Source organism: Dreissena polymorpha, chromosome 1 (genome assembly GCF_020536995.1).
Source record: "Dreissena polymorpha isolate Duluth1 chromosome 1, UMN_Dpol_1.0, whole genome shotgun sequence".
NCBI lineage: Eukaryota > Metazoa > Mollusca > Bivalvia > Myida > Dreissenidae > Dreissena > Dreissena polymorpha.
The window spans coordinates 60369012-60385573 of record NC_068355.1 but is presented as its reverse complement, the minus strand read 5'-3'; positions in this window follow the sequence as shown (position 1 = coordinate 60385573).

The following is a 16562-nucleotide window of genomic DNA, read 5'->3' as shown; positions in this document are numbered from 1 at the left end:
ACATGTTAATCATTCTGGCCGTGTAATCTTTGTGTTTCCATATCATGGAGCTTATGAATAGCTAACAAAGTGCGTGGATTAACTATCAATGGACAGACATCTAAACCGTTGTTAGGCTACACACTGATGAACTGTTCAATGTCTGAAATGAATATTTAACAGATAACATTGAACGCGAGAACAGTCTTAAGAAATAATAAGATTACTCATAATAAGTGACACTGTTTGAGTCATTTGTAATGAATTTTTCTGTTTTTAATGAAACGCATGTTATTTATATTTGAATCGTTTGTTGCAAAATGTGGTACTGTATATTTTGTTAAAAAAAGCAATAACATAGAACTTAAGAAAAAGCATCGAGAGCAAATATATCAGTAAAATTAGAATAAATAAGTGAAGTCATTTCATATCCGAAATAATCAATACAATATTTGATTATTCATATAATAGATTAATCATCTACACTATTAAGGACATTTTTTAACAAGTCATTTAGACTTTATCAACGTTCTTATTTAATACTCTGATTCGACTTCCTTTTTAGCTCACCTGAGTACAACGTGCTCATGGTGAGCTTTTGTGATCGCCATTTTTCCGTCGTCCGTTGTCCGTTGTGCGGCGTCAACATTTGCCTCGTTAACTCTCTAGAGGCCACTTTTTTTCCAATCTTCATGAAATTTGGTCAAAAGATTGGTCTCAATGATATCTTGGACGAGTTTGAAAATGCTTACGTTTGCTTGAAAAACATGGCTGCCAAGGGGCGGGGCATTTTTCCTAATATGGCTATAATTATAATTACACAAACAATTAAAATAAACAAATAAACAGATACAAAATCAAAATCAAACCCGCGGAACATAAAATTCAGCTGGTGCTATTTGTATAAGGTATATTTTATTATATAAATACAATTACACAAAACAATTGAATAAATAAGCACACAATCAAATCCGTTTAACATAACAATTCAGTTGGACGTATTCGTAGTCTGAACAACATTCAATATAGACTTCCTAATTAAAAGAGCTTCTTTCACAAAAACAGCTAGCTTAATAACTTCTTTAGAGCATGTTTGCATTAGGCTCAGAAATTAATATACTGATGGTCGCTTGAAATAATATGTTTGTATGTATTTTTTTCTAACATCGCTATAACAAGGTCATATTAACATCAAATGGTATTCGTCTTCAATGTCACGTGAGTAATAACAAGCACAATATCTTCCCTAGCTATGCGATTATTACTAAACCTACCCATTTGAATTCTTACTGGATGACTTGAAATTCTTAATCCACAGAAGTAAAATCTGACACTTTTAGGTAAGACATCTAAATATTGTTCATATTCAAACGATATTTTAAATTCTTTGTACAATAATAAAACTGGACTTTCCAGTGTGTGCAACCAATCTTGTTTAAAACAATCTATGACTACGGTATGCATATAAATTCACTGAGAACTGTTTCTTGTTGTTAACAGACTGGTTATTTTCAAACACGTATGCAAATCCATAATTATTAAGGAGATTTTTTACATTGGTTACCAAATTTCTCTTTCACTAATACAGTCTTTAAGAGCCTCGTGATAAACTACACTTAATATAATATTATCACTGTCTTTAATTTTAAACCAATATTTAATTATTCTGATGTATCTGTAGATATACAGTGGATATCTGCCCAGTTCACAATATACTGCAGCAGAACACGTATTGCTTCTTACTCTTAATAATCTTTTCCAAAATTTAAGATGGATTCTTTCTAGTTCTTTTGATTTCGTATATCCCCAAACTTCACAAAAAAAGTTAAGTATTGGTGTTACAAATGCATCAAATAGTTGACATAAAGTTTTGGGCAAGAGGTCAAAGTCGTTACATTTGCAGAAAAGAACATTCAAAACTTTTAAGGCCTTTCCAGTGACATATTCAATGTTTTTGCAAAAGCTCCCTGTGTAATAAAAACCGGCCCTAGATAATTAAAATCATCAACAACTTCGATTGATTGGATGTCCATATTTCGTTTGCTAATAACGCCCCGCGTTTTTGGAAAATCATTATTTTAGTTTTTGTGATATTTACAGTTAGACCCCATGTGCAACAATATGAAAACAAAAGATCTAAATGCCTCTGAGTTTCTTCATGGGTTTTACCTATAATAGCCATATTATCGGCGAACAACAACAAAATCACAATAATATCATCAATACTTAAGCCTACGTTAATGTCATACTGCAAGTAAAGCTCTAAATCTTCAACAAATAATGAAAACAAAAGAGGTGACATTACTTCACCTTGTCGTAAACCGACAGCGTAGATGAAATATTCAGAATAGGAAGAACACACCTTCACACAAGATTTTACTTAACGCTCTAGATACCACATTTATTTTTCGATCTCCATGAAACTTGGTAAGAAGATTTGCCCCAATTATGTATTGGATGAGTTTGAAAATGGCAACCTTTGCTTGAAAAACATGGCTACCATGGGGCGGGGCATTTTTCCTTATATGGCTATAAATGGCTATAGTAAAATCTTGTTAACACTCTAGAGGCCACATGGATTGTTCAATCTTTATGAAACTTGGTCAGAAGATTCATCCCAATAATATCTTGCACGAGTTAAAAAAATGATGCCCTTCGGTTGAAAAACATAGCCGCCAGGGGGCGGGGCATTTTTCCTTATATGGCTTTAGTAAAACCTTGTTAACACTCTAGAGGCCACATTTATTTTTCGATCTTCATGAAACTTGGTAAGAAGATTTGTCCCAATGATATCTTGGATGAGTTTAAAAATGGTTTTGGTTTCTTCAAAAACATGGCCACCAGGGGGCGGGGCATTTTTCCTTAAAAGGCTATATGGCTTTTGCAAAACCTTGTTCACACTCTAGAGGCCAGATTTATTGTTCTAATCTTCATGAAATATGGTCAGAAGATTTGTCTTTTTGATATCTTGGATGAATTCGAAAATGGTTACGTTTGCTTGAAAAACATGGCTGCCAAGGGGAGGGGCATTTTTCATTTTATGGCTTTAGTACAATCTTGTTAACACTCTAGAGGCCACATTTATAGTCCGATCTTCATGAAACTCGGTCAGAAGATTCATCCCAATAATATCTTGGACGAGTTCCAAAAACGATGCCGGTTGGTTGAAAACCATGGCTGCCAGGGGACGGGGCATTTTTTCTCATGGCTATAGTAAACCCTTGTTAACGCTCTAGAGGCCACATTTAGTTTCCGATCTTCATGAAACTTGGTCAGAAGATTTGTCCCAATAATATCTTGTTATTTCAGTTTAGCGACTTTAGACATTTCAAGCCCTCTTGTTAACGTTTAGGCATTGCGTCTTTATCAAAACGATGGAAAAACATCTGTTTGCTACATTTTTACGTTCTTGACAACACATTTCGTTTAATAATGACTATATTATATGTACTATCTATTGTTTGTGTGTGTATTGAAGAATCAATTCGCAATTAAGTCATGACTCTCAACACAACCGTATTTAGGCTCCAAGAACCATCAAGCGATGTTTGCAAGAATGTAAGTAATTATTGTTGTACCTATTGTTATTTTCAATTTTTTAATGCATTTATTTTATAGTATGCAAACATGCAAAAAAACCTTGTACAATATTCAGCATGTCAGATGTTTTAATGAATCTAGATACTACGTTTTAATAAAGTACATAAAAGGTTGGAAAGCTATTACATAATTATTGAAACTCTTAATACAATTCATAACGCATTCAATGCGTCTGTCACACCTGAATCATTTTATACATTAAATACAAAGCTATTCATGGCACTGCAGCACAAATGTAAAGCCGTTTAAAGGGGCTTTTTCACAGATTTTTGTATTGAAGTTTGTCATTAAATGCATATATATTGATAAATTGAAATATTGGTCCTAAAATTCTCCAGTAAAAAAACAAGAATACAATTAAACAAAGAAAACAAGTGACCCTCCACTGGGCTCGATCCGCTGACCGCTGGATTTAAAAGCCTTCAGCTTAGACCATCCGTTTCCATGCCATAATGCAGCGTATTTTTTCGGCGTAGTTGTTTAACGTCACTTTTGACCTTACCTGACCTTTGTTAGTGTCCAATAGAATTCAAATAACATTTCTCGCGGCTAGACACGAATGAATACACTTCATTTATTCCATCGGCTGATTTGAGCATACCACCAGAACATTGGAAACATGACCGCGTCTTTGTAGCACTGTTTTACTGCGTGTTCAGCATGAAACAATTTTATCTCTAATGAAAGGGCTTACTAAATAGAACAGTTTTACACTCAACTCTTGACATTAATACAGTTTGTGCGTGCACCTTTTATTTTCAGAGGATTGCCAGCGCCAGAGCGTTTGTACTTAAGGCTATTTTCTCATATTTAGTAATTACTTCCACATTTCTGTCTGTGAACTAGTATATTTAAGTTTATAAAAGTATCGTTTTCCCTATCCTGATAATCGTTTTGGCCAAACCATTTTAAATTGTTTTCGAAATTGCACATTTCACATGTAAAAGTATTAAGTTTTAAACAAGCCGTCGTTCCAGCAGTGGAAGCGTGGCCTCACCTTAATGCATTAAATTCCAACCCGCAAGGTATCAGTGTCAGTTCGCGGCCAGTAAAATATTCCTTATATAATAGACGCTATCGCGTGAACTAGGTGAACTGGAATTTTCTTTAGACCAGAAATATGCTTAATGAAGATATTCAGCGATATAAGTATGGTATGTCAATAATAGATTCTTAATGTGTTTTCAACAATACCATGATAAATATTATTTTTGATTAATTTAACAAGAATTATTGCAACACATTGACTAATGTATTAAGCATGAGCGCGATGATTCTCGATACTGTTAATAATCGAATCAAATAGCAATCCCCGACAAACCACTAAAACAGGTTTGTTAGAAGAACGCGCGTATAAATATACAATGTATAAAATATGTACGGATACTTCACGCGTGACCGGTTGAATCATATGTTAAATTCCACTTACATTCTTCTTTTGGTTTTCTGTTTTGTATTTTGTATCTGTTTATGACCAGCAATATGCAATAATGTAAAATAAGCCGCGAAAACTCCGCGTAACATCCCATACTGCGTGTGATGCAGCTAAGAACTGCACAGAAAAAGGCATTCGCTATCTTTGATCTCATTCATTGAACTCTTTACCTTTCACCAAATCCAACAACAATCAACGCCGTTTATAATTTTTTAAAAGATATTTCTTGTTACTTTATATAAGCAATCTTCGTAGCTTTACAAATATAAGGACAACAACAGAACTCTCCCCATTATTCAATCGTTTCGCGGTGCAACGCTTTATAATTTTCAGGTTTTCAAATCTTCAAAAGATGAATATAATGGATATTTTAGAGCATGGTTAATGTTCAGTGTTATGGTTTCCTCATAAATATCATAGCTAAAACGAAAATATGCGAATCTGAAACAAATTTTAATTTTTGTCAATTTACCGAAACGTGAAAAGACTCCTTTAAAACCCTTATATATGTATCATTAGTTAATATATTTTATATATCCTTAATACCATAACTGCCTTTTGCTTACCGAGACTCTAGTTTAGAACTAGTCCTTGTTGTCCTAATCGAATATCTTGAGACTTCTCCAAGAAATGGGACACTACAAGATTTCCCGAAAATATTTTTCGTTAAAAGCATGCCTTGTATGTAGCAGTTGTCGATGCGTTCTCTTAGCGTTAACGATCAGAAAACCCATGGCCGGTGTGTAGAAATACCGAATTCCCGGTAATTACCGAAATCCCCGGAAATTCCCTCGAAATCCCCAGATATCCCCAGAAATCCCCAGATATCCCCAGAAATCCCCAAAAATATTTATTATTCACCAAAATACTGCGGATATTAAGATAGAATATTGCAAAATACAATCAATTCACTGATGAAAAATTGTTTTTATCCCTGTTTGGTAGTGAAAAACTAAAATATATACATAATTATTGGGATTCCGAGTATGAATCCATAGTGCATGTTTTCACAAGCACGATCAGGTACAGAAATCCCCGCTGTAAAGGTCTTCAAGTGTCAAAAAATCATCTGGGTGGCTTTTTGGTATTAGAAAGAAGAGGTACAGACAAAAACTTAACAACAATATCCCACTTCTTTTGAAAAATATTGACTTGTAGCGGGGATTTCGGTAATTCTACATTCGCCCACAGAGTACCGAAATCCCCCATATTTACATCTGAAAGTGTCAAAAATATCATTTGTATTCTTGGTTTTTGGCTTTGCTTGAATGTTTACGTGCAAAAAATAATATTAATGTTAATTATTAAGCACACTTGACAGCATAAGTTGCCTCTTAGGGGGATTTCGGTAATTCTACATTCGCCCGCCGAGTACCGAAATCCCCCATATTCACGCCTTACAGGGTCAATATGTAATCGGTATGATTGTTTATTGCCATCGCATAACTGTTGATGTACAAATAATGATATTAATATTAATTTTTAAGCACTCTTGACACCATACGCTGCCTCTTAGCGGGGATTTCGGTAATTCTACACAAGAGCATAGACGCGCCCCGGTACCGAAATCCCCACTGTACAAACCTGCAAGAGTAAAAAAAAAATCATTTTAGTGCTTACTTATTGTAGAAATCAGTCAGACAGAAAAAAAACTATCAACAATATCCCCGTGTGACTTCTGTTGAAAAATTATCACTTAGGCCAGGGATTTCGGTAATTCTACATTCGCCCGGCGAGTACCGAAATCCCCCATATTCACGCCTTACAGGGTCAATATGTCATCGGTATGATTGTTTCTCGCCATCACATAACTGTTAATGTACAAATAATGAGATTAATATTAATTTTTAAGCACTCTTGACATCATACGCTGCCTCTTACCGGGGATTTCGGTAATTCTACACAAGAGCATAGACACGCGCCGGTACCGAAATCCCCGCTGTACAAACCTGCAAGAGTCAAAAGAATCATTATATTGCTTACTTATTGTAAAAATCAGTCAGACAGACAAAAAACTATCAACAATATCCCCTTTGGTGACCAAGGTTGAAAAATTATCACTTAGGCCAGGGATTTCTGTAATTCTACATGCGCCCGCCGAGTACCGAAATCCCCCATATTCACGCCTTACAGGGTCAATATGACATCGGTATGATTCTTTCTTGGCATCGCATAACTGTTGATGTACAAATAATGATATAAATATTAATTTTTAAGCACTCTTGACATCATACGTTGCCTCTTAGCGGGGATTTCGGTAATTCTACACAAGAGCATAGACGCGCACCGAAATCCCCACTGTACAAACCTGCAAGAGTAAAAAAACAACATTATATTGCTTACTTATTGTAAAAATCAGTCAGACAGACAAAAAACTATCAACAATATTCCCTGGTGACTTCTGTTGAAAAATTATCACTTAGGCAAGGGATTTCGGTAATTCTACATTCGCCCGCCAAGTACCGAAATCCCCCATATTTGCGCCTTATAGGGTCAATATGTCATCGGTATGATTGTTTCTTGGCATCGCATAACTGTTAATGTACAATTTAACAAATAATGATATAAGTATTATTTTTAAGCACTCTTGACACCATACGCTGCCTCTTAGCGGGGATTTCGGTAATACTTCATTCGCCCGCCGAGTACCGAAATCCCCCATATTCACGCCTTACAGGGTCAATATGTCATCGGTATGATTGTTTCTTGCCATCGCATAACTGTTAATGTACAAATAATGATATTAATATTAATTTTTGAGCAATCTTGACACCATACGCTGCCTCTTAGCGGGGATTTCGGTAATTCTACACAAGAGCATAGACGCGCCCCGGTACCGAAATCCCCACTGTACAAACCTGCAAGAGTAAAAAAAAATCATTTTAGTGCTTACTTATTGTAGAAATCAGTCAGACAGAAAAAAAAAACTATCAACAATATCCCCGTGAGACTTCTGTTGAAAAATTATCACTTAGGCCAGGGATTTCAGCTCGACATTCAGTTCGACATTCGGATATAGTTTTGTACAATAATTTTTGAATGACGAGCTGGCTCGGCATTCCGGCTCGACATTCAGTTCGACATTCGGAGATAGTGTTGAACAATAATTTTTGAATGACGAGCTGGCTCGGCATTCCAGCTCGACATTCAGTTCGACTTTCGGATATAGTGTTGTACAATAATTTTTGAATGACGAGCTGGCTCGGCACTCCAGCTCGACATTCAGTTCGACATTCGGAGATAGTGTTGTACAATCATTTTTGAATGACGAGCTTGCTCGGCATTCCAGCTCGACATTCAGTTCGACATTCGGAGATAGTGTTGTACAATAATTTTTGAATGACGAGCTGGCTCGGCATTCCAGCTCGACATTGAGTTCGACATTCGGATAAAGTGTTGTACAATAATTTTGAATGACGAGCTGGCTCGGCATTCCAGCTCGACATTCAGTTCGACATTCGGAGATAGTGTTGTATGCTTATTTTCGAATGTCGAGCTGGCTTGGCATTCCAGCTCGACATTCAGTTCGGCATTCATAGTGTTGTACAATAATTTTTGAATGACGCGCTGGCTCGGCATTCCAGCTCAACATTCAGTTCGGCATTCGGAGAAAGTGTTGTACATTTTTTTTTGAATGTCGAGCTGGCTCGGCATTCCAGCTCGACATTCAGTTCGGCATTCGCAAAAAGTGTTGTATGCTTATTTTCGAATGTCGAGCTGGCTCGGCATTCCAGCTCGACATTCAGTTCGGCATTCGCAAATAGTGTTGTATGCTTATTTTCGAGTGTCGAGCTGGCTCGGCATTCCAGCTCGACATTCAGTTCGACATTCGGAGATAGTGTTGAAAAATAGTTTTTGAATGACGAGCTGGTTCGGCATTCCAGCTCGACATTCAGTTCGACATTCGCATATAGTGTTGTACAATAATTTTTGAATGACGAGCTGGCTCGGCATTCAAGCTCGACATTCATTTCGACATTCGGATATAGTGTTGTACAATAATTTTTGAATGACGAGCTGGCTCGGCATTCAAGCACGACATTCAGTTCGACATTCGGAAATAGTGTTGTACAATATTTTTTGAATGACGAGCTGGCTCGGCATTCCAGCTCGACATTCAGTTCGACATTCGGAGAAAGTTATGTACAATAATTTTTGAATGACGAGCTGGCTCGGCATTCCAGCTCGACATTCAGTTCGACATTCGGATATAGTGTTGTATGCTTATTTCCGAATGTCGAGCTGGCTCGGCATTCCAGCTCGACATTCAGTTCGACATTCGCATATAGTGTTGTACAATAATTTTTGAATGACGAGCTGGCTCGGCATTCCAGCTCGACATTCAGTTCGGCATTCGCATATAGTGTTGTATGCTTATTTTCGAATGTCGAGCTGGCTCGGCATTCCAGCTCGACATTCAGTTCGGCATTCGCATATAGTGTTGTATGTTTATTTTCGAATGTCGAGCTGGCTCGTCATTCCAGCTCGACATTCAGTTCGGCATTCGCATACAGTGTTGTATGCTTTTTTTCGAATGTCGAGCTGGCTCGGCATTCCAGCACGACATTCAGTTCGGCATTCGCATACAGTATTGTATGCTTTTTTTCGAATGTCGAGCTGGCTCGGCATTCCAGCTCGACATTCAGTTCGGCATTCGCAAAAAGTGTTGTATGCTTATTTTCGAATGTCGAGCTGGCTCGGCATTCCAGCTCGACATTCAGTTCGACATTCGGATACAGTGTTGTGCAATTTTTTTGAATGACGAGCTGGCTCGGCATTCCAGCTCGACATTCAGTTCGACATTCGGATATAGTGTTGTACAATAATTTTTTAATGACGAGCTGGCTCGGCATTCCAGCTCGACATTCAGTTCGGCATTCGCAAATAGTGTTGTATGCTTATTTTCGAATGTCGAGCTGGCTCGGCATTCCAGCTCGACATTCAGTTCGACATTCGGAGATAGTGTTGTACAATAATTTTTGAATGACGAGCTGGCTCGGCATTCCAGCTCGACATTCAGTTCGACATTCGGATATAGTGTTGTACAATAATTTTTGAATGACGAGCTGGCTCGGCATTCCAGCTCGACATTCAGTTCGACATTTGCATATAGTGTTGTATGCTTATTTTCGAATGTCGAGCTGGCTCGGCATTCCAGCTCGACATTCAGTTCGGCATTCGCAAATAGTGTTGTATGATTATTTTCGAATGTCGAGCTGGCTCGGCATTCCAGCTCGACATTCAGTTCGGCATTCGCATATAGTGTTGTATAGTTATTTTCGAATGTCGAGCTGGCTCGGCATTCCAGCTCGACATTCAGTTCGGCATTCGCATACAGTGTTGTATGCTTATTTTCGAATGTCGAGCTGGCTCGGCATTCCAGCTCGACATTCAGTTCGGCATTCGCAAATAGTGTTGTATGCTTATTTTCGAATGTCGAGCTGGCTCGGTATTCCAGCTCGACATTCAGTTCGACATTCGGATATAGTGTTGTACAATTTTTTTTTAATGTCGAGCTGGCTCGGCATTCCAGCTCGACATTCAGTTCGACATTCGGAGATAGTGTTATACAATAATTTTTGAATGACGAGCTGGCTCGGCATTCCAGCTCGACATTCAGTTCGGCATTCGCATATAGTGTTGTATGCTTATTTTCGAATGTCGAGCTGGCTCGGCATTCCAGCTCGACATTCAGTTCGGCATTCGCATATAGTATTGTATGCTTATTTTCGAATGTCGAGCTGGCTCGGCATTCCAGCTCGACATTCAGTTCGGCATTCGCATACAGTGTTGTATGCTTTTTTCGAATGTCGATCTGGCTCGGCATTCCAGCTCGACATTCAGTTCGACATTCGTATATAGTATTGTACAATAATTTTTGAATGACGAGCTGGCTCGGCATTCCAGCACGACATTCAGTTCGACATTCGGATATAGTGTTGTACAATAATTTTTGAATGACGAACTGGCTCGGCATTCCAGCTCGACATTCAGTTCGGCATTCGCATAAAGTGTTGTATGCTTATTTTCGAATGTCGAGCTGGCTCGGCATTCCAGCTCGACATTCAGTTCGACATTCGGAGATAGTGTTGTATGCTTATTTTCGAATGTCGAGCTGGCTTGGCAATCCAGCTCGACATTCAGTTCGACATTCGGAAATAGTGTTGTACAATAATTTTTGAATGACGAGCTGGCTCGGCATTCCAGCTCGACATTCAGTTCGACATTCGGATATACTGTTTCACATTTTTTTGAATGTCGAGCTGGCTCGGCATTCCAGCTGGACATTCAGTTCGGCATTCGCATATAGTATTGTACAATAATTTTTAAATGTCGAGCTGACCGATGGACGACCAACCGATGTCCGACGGACGGGAGAGGAATAACCGATGGACGACCGGCAGATTGATAAGGGACGACCGATGGACGACCGACGGACATTGGCAGGCAATGGATGACCGATGGACGGCCAACAGTTGAACGATGGACGGCCGATGGATGACCGATCTTCGAGGGACAATCGATGGACGACCGATGGACTACCGAAGGTTGGGCGAGGGACGACATATGGACGAACGACTGTTGTACGAGGGATAACCGATGGACGACCGACAGACGGATAAGGGACGACCGATGGACAACCGACGGACGGACAAGGGCAGACAATGGACGACCGATGTACGGGCAACAGTTGGACGAGGGACGACCGATGGACGATCGATCGACGAGGGACGACCGATGGACGACCGACGGTTGGGCGAGGGACGACATATGGGCGAATGACGGTTGGACGAGGGACGACCGATTGATGACTGATAGTCGACCGTTGGACGACTGATGGACGACCAATGGACGACCTATGGATGACCGACGGTTGGGCGAGGGACGTCATATGGACGAACGACGGTTTGACGATGGACGACCGGTGGACGACCGATGGACGACCGATGGACGACCGACTGTGGGGCGAGGACCGACCGATGAATAACCGACGGCCGTCCATATGTCGTCCCTCGTCTAACCGTCGGACGTCCATCGGTCGTCCCTCGTCCAACCGTCGGCCGTCCATCGGTCGTCCCTCGCCAATTTAGTAAACAAACTATAGACAAAAAAATCAAAAATGGTAATAATTATGATAATGATAATACAATAGTGGTGATAATAATGGCAATGATGATATTGATTGTTATGTGGATGTTGGTGATTAATATGATGCTGGAGTTAATGATGATGATGATTGCAATACTAATTATGGTTATAATAAGTAAAATCTATACACTTAACGAAAGATACACCTAATCACATTTATCTATTTTATATTATAAGGGATCTTATATGATTTTCATTTTTTTATGATTGTAAAATAAATCTCCTTTTTATAGCAGTGAACGATATAGTCTAATTGGCCACCGTGGACTGGTGTATAATAATGAATCTTCGGCGAAAATTGGGTAAATTTGACCTACTTTGGTTCAAAATTAAATTATTTTCCCCTAAAAGGTCACTGGGGTGGTCAGCACATAAGGTAGTCGTGAAAGAGGCAGCGATGAACGGTAAATGAACTATGACATTCACACACAACTCCACTAGTTGACCTCTCTGACCTCGGTCGCCAGAAAGATGGAATGCTCTGAATACACCAGGCTCTTGAAATGTCTGGCTATTCTGTCTTTTGATTGGCTGGCTTCTGTTAAGTAACGAACGGCGGTGCTGTCCAACATCTAGGGATGTAACACGTTACCCACAGAACCAGTTTTTCGCGAGCATAAGTCTTTTGATTATCTGGGGAACGCAGACACCTTTTACAGGGACACTTCGTCTTTGAAGTAAGTTATTTGTTTTACTTTTTTATTTTCCGATTGATTTGCATGTACGATAACAACGTCCATATGGACAGCAAAGACTTTAATTTCACTCCTGTTAAATATGACCGTACTGTTGTTTGATGTTTATTATGTGTATATTTTTATTTCAAAAACAGTTTGAATTGTGTTTGTTATAAATATTTGCTTCATATGTGGAATATTACGACAACTACGCACCTAGCCAAAATAATGTTTTTATCTCCTACCGGAGGGATATTGTTTTGCGTTGTCCGTCCTTACGTCCGTCCATGACACTATTTTCCGTCACGAGCTGTTTCTCAGTAACAATTGCATGGAACTTCAAGTTAAATGAACAAATTACTAAGATGAGGCCACAACTTAATAAGTTTTGGGAACAAGTTAAGAAGTTGTGGCCCAAGTTACTAAGCTAATGTCTCCAGTTAATAAATTGTGGGGACAACGTACTTAGTTGTTTCCACAATTATTATGCCCCCCTTCGAAGAAGAGGGGGTATATTGCTTTGCTCATGTCGGTCGGTCGGTCTGTCGGTCTGTCGGTGCGTCCACCAGGTGGTTTCCGGATGATTACTCAAGAACGCTTGGGCCTAGGATCATGAAACTTCATAGGTACATTGATCATGCCTCGAAGATGACCCCTATTGATTTTGAGGTCACTAGGTCAAAGGTCAAGGTCACGGTGACCCGAAATAGTAAAATGGTTTTTGGATGATAACTCAAGAACGCATACGCGGCCAACAGGGCAAACTCTGAATAATATAACTGAAGCAACTGGTCTGTTATCCTAAATCTATAATTATCAGTCCAACGAAACATCATCCTTTGAGTAAAATAAAGTGGATCAGTAAAAATATTATCAGAATATGAGATTTCTTGTATATTTTGAATATTAAATATTGTGTTAATGTTTAATTTTGTTGATTAATATAAATATTAGCAGAACAGGGGAGGTAATACACTATTATATCTTTCTTATATACAGGGGAAACATATGCAATAAGTTTAAATTTCATGTTTAATAAATAGAAGATATTTGTTCATGTCAGTGTGAGATCATTTGTTATTTATTATGATCACATTTTATTATTACTTTGACAAAACAACACTTACCTGAATACCACAATGAATTCCACCCAAACAATACCCCACGCCCCTACCAGAATCCTTTCCCCCCAAATCTACCCCCCCCCCATTTTTTTAACATCATCTAATAAATTACCACACCCCACATTATACACCCCTCTCACTCCCACCCCCCTACCCTCCACCCCCCCCCCCCCCCCCATTTTTTTTAAACATCTAATAAATAACCACAACACCACATTATACCCCCCCTCTCACTCCCCCCTACCCCCCACCCCCCATTTTTTTTTAAATCTAATAAATTACCACACTCCACATTATACCCCCCTTTCACCCCCACCCCCATATCCCCCCCAACCCCCCCTAACAAAAAAAATATTTTTTTAAACATCTTTTTTTTAATCTAATAAATTACCACACCCCACATTATACCCCCCTCATCAGCCTCACCCCCACCCCCCTACCCCACCCCCAATTTTTTTTAAACATCTAATAAATTACCACACCCCACATTATATCCCCCTCTCGGTCCCCCCTACCCCCCGGCCCCCAATTTTTTTTAACATCTTATAAATTACCACACCCCACATATACTCCCTCTCACCCCCCCCACCTCCCTACCCCCCCCACCCCCACCTTCCAAAAAAACAAAAAATTTTAAACATATAATAAATTACCCACCCCACACTATATCCCCCTCTCACTCCCCCCTACCACCCCACCCCCCAAACAAAAATATTTTTTTAAACATCTAATAAATTACCACACACCACATTATACCCCCCTCTCACTCCCCCTACCCCCCTACCCCCCAACCCCAATCCCCCATTTTTTAATCTAATAAATTACCACACTCCACATTATACCCCCCCTCTCACCCCCCACCCCCCTACCCCCCCCCAAAAAAAAAAATATTTTTTTTTTAAACATCTTATAAATTACCACACCCCACATTATACCCCCTCTCACCCCCCTATCCCCCTACCCCACCCCTCCCATTTTTTTTTAAACATCTAATAAATTACCACACCCCACATTATATCCCCATCTCACTCCCCCCCTACCCCCCGGCCCCCAATTTTTTTTAACATCTTATAAATTACCACACCCCACATGATACTCCCCTCTCAACCCCCCCCACCTCCCTACCCCCCCACCCCCACCTTCCAAAAAAAACACAAAAAATTTAAACATATAATCAATTACCACACCCCACATTATATCCCCCTCTCACTCCCTCTACCCCCTACCCCTCCTACCCCCCCCAAAACAAATTTTTTTTAAACATCTAATAAATTACCACACACCACATTATACCCCCCTCTCACTCCCCCTACCCCCCTACCCCCCAACCCCAACCCCCAATTTTTTAATCTAATAAATTACCACACTCAACATTATACCCCCCCCTCTCACCCCCACCCCCCTACCCCCCTCCAATTTTTTTTTTAAACATCTTATAAATTACCACACCCCACATTATACCCCCTTTCACCCCCCCTATCCCCCCTACCCCACCCCCCCCCAATTTTTTTTTAAACATCTAATAAATTACCACACCCACATTATACTTCCCTCTCACTCCCCCCTACCCCCCCGGCCCCCCCATTTTTTAAAACTCTTATAAATTACAACACCCCACATTATACCCCCTCTCACTCCCCCCTTGATCATGATTGGCAGATGACTCGAAATATTACAATGGTGTCCGGATAATAACTTACATTAGGTCAAAGGTCACAGTGACAAAAAACGTATTCACACAATTGCTGCCACTACAACTGACAGCCCATTTGGGGGGCATGCATGTTTTACAAACAGCCCTTGTCTTAATTCATTTTAAACTGATGTTTGTAATACATGTTTATCATACATAGGAAAAATGTTTTTGAACAAAATAGTTATTACAGTATATTTTAACAAGACGTTTAGAGAGAATCATAATATTACGCCCCCCTTCGAAGAAGAGGGGGTATATTGCTTTGCACATGTCGGTCGGTCTGTCGGTCCGTCCACCAGGTCGTTTCCGGATGATAACTCAAGAACGCTTGGGCCTAGGATCATGAAACTTGAGGTAGATTGATCATGACTCGCAGATGACCCCTATTGATTTTCAGGTCGCTTGGTTAAAGGTCAAGGTCAGTGACCCGAAATAGTCAAATGGTTTCCGGATGAGAACTCAAGAACGCTTAGGCCTAGGATCCTGAAACTTGATAGGTAGATTAGATGGATCATGACTCGCAGATGACATCTATTGATTTTCAAGTCACTAGGTCAAAGGTCAAGGTCGTAGTGACAAAAACATATTCACACAATGGCTGTCACTACAACGGAGAGCCCATATGGGGGCATGCATGTTTTACAAACAGCCCTTGTTTTAAAAGTTGTTTCCACAAGTTATTAAGTTGAAGCCACAACATATGAAGTTGTTCACTCAAATTTATTAGTTGTTCCCACAAGTAACTTAGTTGCAGCCACAATATATATAAAGAATTGCGGTTGTCACCTTTGTGCCACCGTGTAAAACAGAAAAAAAACACGCATTGCTTTGCTATATCTAATGGAAAACAGTGGAATGATTTATTATATTGAAACAAAATCTATTACAATTAGCTGTCCAAT